Genomic DNA, 8,107 nt, shown 5'->3' with positions numbered 1-8,107 from the left:
TATATATATATAATATATATTCCTAATTTACTTACTATAATTATATAATTAATATATATTCCTAATTTACTTCCATGCTACTTGTTAATTGTCCTCTTCCACATAAAGGGGGTAAGGAAACTGGCAAATTAAAATTATATTAATGTTGCTTTTTTCCCCCATCAAAGACAATTGTTTGAATTGTCCAGGGCAGAGGCTATTAACCAAATGGCTAAAGGAGTAAAAGAACCCAGAAGCCAGTGGCTAAAAGACAAAAAGAAAAAAAAGAAAGAAAAAATCAATCTTGTAGACTTTTTCTAGACATTTGGCTTTAAGGCTATAAGCTTTTAAAATTGACCAGATGTAAATATTTGGGAATTTAATAAGTGACAAAACAATGCTGATCAAAAATTTCATTCTGAACAGTAAACATATATGTGTATCTACTCCCTAAAATGACCCTAAGCTCCCAGATCTACCCCAAAAAAGCAATGAAAACTGAACAGGATTCTCTCCTGGTTGACCATCTAATTCCCATTCATATACAAGCATGGAGGACAATGGGCAAAGAACTTCCCTTCTCGAGAAAGTGGTTCCTTCATTGAGAACACCAGTGTCAGACTCTCAGGGATGAAGGTCTGGATCACCCAACAAGACAAGAAACCCAGACCAGCTAAAGGTGGAAAAAAAGATGTGATGAAAATTAGTTATATAATCTACACTAGTTGTAGTAATGGGGTCCGTAGCTTAGGTTGCCCCCCTTTTTACAGCGTTTTTAGAACAGGGGTTGGTGAATTTTTTCTGTAAAACATTATATATTGGAAATATTTTAGAGTTTATGGGTCTCTATCATAGATTTTTTTCTTTTCTTTTTTTTCTTTCCTGCACAATCTTTAAATGTGTAAAAGTCATTGCTCAGAGACACAGAAAAACAGTCCTGGGGCTCAATTTAGCCATCTGCCTAGCTTGCTAATACTTGATTTAGAAAATTACTAGCCAGTACATTAAAGAGTTTGATCTTTCCTTCCTTCTCAGGGAAAAGATCAGGGCATCTAATTTCCTGCAGAAATCCTAGGATCTTCAGAGTATACAAGTAGATCTGCTTTATACCAATGGCAGACTAAAAGATTCAGTTATGCATCAGTCCAGATTCATGCATCTTTTCTTTCTAGCCAGAGTGGGATTTTAAAGGATAACACCCATCCTCTGTTGTGGATCTAGGTTGCTATTTTTCCCAAGTCTGTTGCTACTTTCAAGGATGCTGTTGTTATGGCTCTTCATCTCTTGCGTCACACATCAGCAAAACTCACCTTATGTGCAGTACAATACACTCTTCTCGCTCCCCATGAATACATACTCATAGAGTCTCTGTAGAAATCTGAAAAGAATGGGTGTCTAGTTGGTATTAATTCTGCACTTAGTTTCACAAAAATTCTCTAACAGATTTCCTCTCTCCACCTCGCTTCCCTGTCTCCTCACTCTTGCTTCCTTGGAATTGAATCTTCCTCAGAAAATTATCACATAAATATTTACCTTAGATTTTGTTTTCTAGAGTATTCAGACAAAAAACATAGCCAAAAGCACTCCTAACTGATAAAAAGTCATATGAAAGAAAGAAACAAGGATAGACTTAAAGGATAAATCCCACCCATGAGACAGTGAAGACTGAAGTGAAGGGCAAGAGATCAGATGACAATATTCTCAAGTGTTCCCATTTGCCTTCTAGATGACTCTTGAAACGGGAGGTCATAGAAAACCATGTAATATTTCAGAAAAAAACCCAGAAAATATGGCCTTGAAAGTACCACTTATGATTTCAAATTCTGGAAGAGAATTGCCTGGCGGATTTCCCTGGGTCATGTTGAAGAAATCAAAGTGTGGCATGTTTAGGGAAACGGAAAAGTCTTGAGAGGTTGATCAATTTCCCCCACCTTTCCACAGCTGGTTTCCTTATAAAAGATAACCAGCTATTTCCAAATGTTCATCATATGAGACCAAGAGGATACCCTCAGTGTCAGTTTACAGAGTGGACAACATGAGGGCAATGTCAGTCTCATAGAGGTAACCAGGCAGCACCAACCAGAGGGCAAGAGCAAAAGGAAGTGTACACACATGATGTGATAAGCACTGGGTGTTATACGCAATCTGAATGCTACGTCAAAAATGAATGATGTACTATATGTTGGATTTAAATGAATAAAAAAAGGAAGTGTGTGTTTCCAAGAAGTGACTACAGCTCCTCCAACACACCAAGACTTTTCTTTTTAATTCATACTTCAGTGTTGACTAGTGATAAATTTATGGGCAGTGAAAATACTTTTAGAAAATCTAAGACTTAAAATGTTTCCCAATATTGGACAAAGGTCAGTATTTCATATTCAATAATAAATATCATTGATATAAATTTGTAACAGTAACTTAAATGCTTTCCTATTTCTTTCAGCTAAGAACTCATTTCAAAAATATTCCAGAACAGGGATGCCTGGGTGGATCATTGGGTTAAGCCTCTGCCTTTGGCTCAGGTCATAGACTCAGGGTCCTGGGATCAAACCCCACATCCGGCTCTCTGCTCAGCAGGGAGCCTGTTTCCTCACCTCTCTCTGCCTGCCTGTCTGCCTACTTGTGATCTCTCTCTCTGTCAAATAATAAATAAAATCTTTAAAAAAAAATTCCAGAACATAATATTCAGTTCTCTTTCTCTTCCTGTGATTTTATTTATAAACAATTTTCTTCATTCTTCTATGGTAGACTCTCAACACCATTATGTTAGATTTAAACAAAATGTATTGAGCTATCAGATGAACATGTGACAGAACAAAAGCCTTCCCAAGTCTGTGAGAGTCAAGAATACATTTCTGAGTTACTCTTAACACAAGACAGTTTTAAAACACGGAGAAGTTAAGAATGAATAAAGTATGATCTAGGAGGTATAATAATTTTTGTGAAGTACAGCCAAGAATGTCTCTTTCTATAATAGCTATTGAATTTACAAACACAATTAAGGGGAACTGCTAGGCTCATGCATCAATTGGACTTGAAGTCTTTACTGAAAACTCCCATTAGTGTCAAAAGCAAGATATAAGAGCAAGTTTTATGAACACCGTTAGATTTTCTAATGTGAGGGGGGATAGCATGGAATTTCTGTTGAATGTATCTGTGGTAGTTTTTAACAATTATTATAGATATAGTGATGTTCATTTATTCATATGTGCACTTATTCATAAGAATATCCCACACCAAAGGGGGAAAATAAATATAATACACAAGTTACAAAAAAGTCCAAATATAATTGACATTTATTTTATTTGCTCACTATTCCCATCATTTTCATACTGAAAAATTCATCTTAAAAAGTTTTGTTTGTTTGTTTTCTATTAAATCACTGGTAAGCCTGAAGAGAAATCTTACATTCCAATATGTGAATATATGGAATAGGGCTGGAGGGGGGAGGACCAGATAATGAATAAGAAGAATGTCACAAAGACTTAATATTTAAAGCTAACTAGGAGAAATGAATAATCTGAAATATAACAAAGAAAGAAATGTTGTAATATGTAATGCATATTACAAAAGGAATGGCTTTGATTTTTCATAATTATATACAGTGTTCCAAATGAAAGCTAAGAAATGTCATATAACTTCCATACATTATCTGACTTAAACTTATTTAGATCAACTTAAGTGGATAGTTTTTGCTTTGTAAAAAATGTTCTTGTTTTCTTGGAAAAAAAAAAGGCACAATACTGCCTTGAGGAGGCTTCAATTCTTCCCCTAAAATATTCTTATTATTGATTTAGTTAGCATTACTAAAATTTGGAAAGTTAGGGGAAAAAATACCTTCTTGCTCAAAGAGTGCTTTTCTAATTTTGCAAAATTTCTTTTGGGAAGTTTGCTCTTTAGACTAAAAAAGTAAGACTTTTTAACCATTAATTCTTTGTGTTTATAATGTTGACCTCAGATAAACTTTACAATGCATATATTTTCTACCACTTTATGATTGGTTTAAAAACAATACTCAATTTAAAGAAACTTAATAGAGATGAGCCTCAATGTCATAAAAAGGAGATAAAAATGACATGGTATTTTTTTTTTGTTTTGTTTTGTTTTTTAAAGATTTTATTTATTTTTTTGACAGAGAGATCACAAGCAGGCAGAGAGGCAGGCAGAGAGAGAGGAGGAAGCAGGCTTCCCGCTGAGCAGAGAGCCCGATGCGGGGCTCGATCCCAGGACTCCGAGACCATGACCTGAGCCGAAGGCAGCGGCTTAACCCACTGAGCCACCCAGGCACCCCAAAAATGACATGGTGTTTTAATGTGCATCAAGCTCCTAAGGATAAAGAATTTGAAGAAAATATTTCCTCTGACCTCTATCTCAGAGATGAGTCTATGATATGTCTCTGGCTAATGGCCTCATCTATGTGGCTGACAAGTTTATAAATTAAGATGATAATGAATACCCAGCTTCTCTGTGAATTTATACGCATCCACATAACTCTCTTACTTTTAATTCTCCAAAGTATATATGTGCACACATACAAAATAAAATCCATATATGTTCAGGACCTGTGTCTGTGTCAAGAAGTTTCCACCAGTTCTCTCTCTCTCCTACCACATCCAGCTTACTTCCTCTGTCAGCCTTCAAGGAACTTTCAGCCTGGTCTTACATCCTACCCAGAATTATTTTCTTCTAAACCTCTGTGAAAGTCAAACTGGCCTGTCTGTCTGTCTCGATCTGTCTCTCTCTTTCTCCCATTCTCCTATTTAAGGAACTGTACTGAAGGGTAGCTACAGTGCTATGTGCCACCTATCTGTGTATGTGCCCCACCAGCCCAGTTTGAAATGTTTCCTTTACAAGCATGCATACGTCTCTGTTCTTGAACACAGTGGAGCACAGCAGAAGGAGTCATATAAGATTATCAACATTCTATCATCAAGCAGAGAGAGTCAATTATCATATGGTTTCACTTATTTGTGGAGCATAACAAATAGCATGGAGGACAAGGGGAGATGGAGAGGAGAAGGGAGTTGAGGGAAATTGGAAGGGGAGGTGAACCATGAGAGACTATGGACTCTGAAAAACGATCTGAGAATTTTGAAGGGGTGGGGGGTGGGAGGTTGGGGGCACCAGGTGGTGGGTATTGTAGAGGGCACGGATTGCATGGAGCACTGGGTGTGGTGCAAAAATAATGAATACTGTTATGCTGAAAAAAATAAAAAATTAATTTAAAAAAAAATATGGAACACTTCCTGAATTTGCATGCCATCCTTGCCTATGGGCCATGCTAATTTTCTTGTATCATCCCAATTTTAGTGTATGTGTTGCTGAAGCAAGCACTCAGCATCCTATAATTTTTAATCTATAAAAATGGCAATTGTAGATGGCTCAATTTAATGATCATAGTATTTGGTTATGATGGAAACTCCTACTAAACTTAAATAATTTTACAATTTTGGAATGAAAAATTTGAAAACATTTTCTTTGAAATGGTGTAATAACAATGGAGGCACCTTAAAATATGAGGATAAAGCAGTTCTCTGTGATTATTTCAGTAGCTGTTAAGTTGTTTGGTCTATGTACTTTCATATACTGTTTTAGTCGTTTTAAAACAGTAGCTTTTAACATTTTTTTTTTGGAGCGTCAGAGTCTTTCTCTACGAATAACCTTATGAAGAATGTCTGAGTACACAGAAATGAAAATAGAGTTTTTCATGGGGAACAAGGTTAAGTGGGAAACTCATTACCTCCACTTTCCCATTGCTGCTCAACACAGGGTCACTTGGGTAACTATTTTTATCCTAGAGCATAAATTCAAAGTTCATTTTAATTAAGTATTATGGGATAAATTTAGCATCTATGGGACAATGGTTAGAAGAAAGCTGAAAAGCATGAGAATGAGAATTCTCTTTCAAGATAGTCACATCAGTACTGTCCTTGGACACCACGTCTGTTTACTGAAGCTGCCATGTTTGTCCCATGATATTTCATAAGGTAGAAGCCCCAAATCCTAAAATGTGACTGTAATTCTTCCTTCTCTGAATGCACTGGTACACGTGATCTGTCCGAAGCATGCTTTAGTATGGAGCCCAAATAGGGATCTCTCCTTAAAGAACACTCCTGATACTAATTTTTGGTAGCATTTCTGTCTTAATTCTGGCTTCCATAACAAAAATACCATAGACTGGGAGGCTTAACTAACACTTATTTCTCACAGTTTTGAAGGTTGGAAAGACAAAGATAAAGGCACCATCAGATCTGATGTCCTGTAAGAGCTTGCTTTCTGGTGCATAGAGAGCTGCTCTCTCCTAGTGTCCTTACATGGTAGAGGGGATGAGGGATTTCTCTGGGGTCACCAGTAAATGACACTAATCTCATTCGTGAGAGTTCCATTCTTATGACCTAAGCACCGTCCAAATGCTCCACCTCCTAATACCCTCCTCACAGATTTGGTGTTTAATGAGAGCTCACTTTCTTGTTTGTATATGGTGCCTCCTGGCTATAAAGATTAGATGGTAGACAGCAGAGAAAAGAAAGAAGCTCTCTTGTGTTTCCTCTTGTAAGGGCTAATCCACTTCATGACTCCATATGCATGACCTAATCACTTCCCAAAGGCCCTATCTCCAAATACCATCACATGGACGGTTAGATTTTCAACATGTGAATTTTGGGGACACACAAACATTTAGTATATAACAGCCTATAAAGCTTTGTCATTACATTTAAATCATTATGTAACATCAATCTATGTTTTTCATTTCCTCCACCAACAAATAATTATTAAAAAGTCAAAGACAATCAGTATATCTAAAAACATAAAGTCCTTACCATCACAAAATACATATATTATAAGCATTATTTTTAAATTATGCACACTAGGTGTCAATATTAGTAGTGGAGACATTGGGACCATTAGTCTGATAGAAAAAAAAAAAGGGAGAGATAACATCTATTGAGCTTTTATTTCAAGGAAATACATGAGATTCTGTATAAGTAACATAATTCAAAGACGATTATAAAAGACGATTATAAAATTTATATTATCTAATCTATATAGAAAAATAATTTTATTACCCAAATTGTGAAATACTTTGACAAAGATGTAACAGTAAATAGAAGAGATATAATCAGTTTTTACTATAAAACCCATGTTTCTGAATAAGTCAAGGACAGAAGTTTCGTATTGACTTATAACTTTGCCATCCATTAACCTTGAGATGTTGCACAGGCCACAGCCAAATTTGTACTCTCAGTGGTGTTCAAAGATTTATTCCTTCCATTAGGTATATACTCAGCAGTGAACTTAGGCTAATGTACTTTCAATAAAGAGGTGACAAATAAAAAGCATCTGTATTAATTGAAGAAAATATCTTTCAATTATTAAAAAAGTAAAATTTTCCACATATATCATATTTTTCCCTTTAGCTATATAATCATCTACTTATTTAAATAATGATGACCTAGCATTGATTATTTCCTGGCAGAAAAAAAATAATTTTTAATCTATAAAAATGGCAATTTTTACAGGCATTATTCCCTGTTGGAAAAATCCTATCTACAGGTCATTAAAACCATTACAAACCATAAATATATGAGGAGAAATCAAATAAAGGAAACATAACTATTATACTTTTATAGATTCCAATATTTTTGGGGTGAGGACAAAAAAGATGGTAAGATTTTTTTTCCAAGTTGAGTATGAATAAGAACCATTTTATTAACATCATTTTAATAATACGATTTCAAATCAATATTTTTCTGATAATTTATCAGTGCTAGGAAAATGTTAAAAATATTTTCATTTTGTTTCAAGTGTTATTTCAATTAACAAAACTTATAATTTTTTTACAAAAATGATAGCTCATTTTTAAAAATTGATTATTAAAATCAACAATACTTTTTCTGAACGATTAGCATTTGATTTTGCAGCATGCTATTTTTCATGAGAGTAAAATCATTTTTGGAAAGACATTTATTTGTGTATAGGTGTGGGTTCATGTTATCTGTGATATATGCAAACCTAATCCATACTCTAGAATTGATTTTAGTAAAATGATTTTAATTCTTAATTTGATACTTTCATCTCCAAACCATTTGCCTCCGTCTAGTATGCACAGTTAACCAAAATGTAAAAA

The 8,107-nt window shown here is 34.9% G+C and overlaps 1 non-coding gene across 1 annotated transcript; it reads right to left on the bottom strand.

Annotated features, from left to right (window-relative positions):
* Positions 1 to 5,207: 5,207 nt before the first annotated feature.
* On the bottom strand, positions 5,208 to 5,313 carry LOC125082743 (U6 spliceosomal RNA). The gene has a single exon (XR_007122069.1). It is a non-coding gene; the product is annotated as a U6 spliceosomal RNA (small nuclear RNA).
* Positions 5,314 to 8,107: the final 2,794 nt, after the last annotated feature.

This window comes from Lutra lutra, chromosome 12 (genome assembly GCF_902655055.1).
Source record: "Lutra lutra chromosome 12, mLutLut1.2, whole genome shotgun sequence".
Lineage (NCBI taxonomy): Eukaryota > Metazoa > Chordata > Mammalia > Carnivora > Mustelidae > Lutra > Lutra lutra.
The sequence above is the reverse complement of the archived record's forward strand: the minus strand, read 5'-3'. Positions and strand labels throughout refer to the sequence as shown.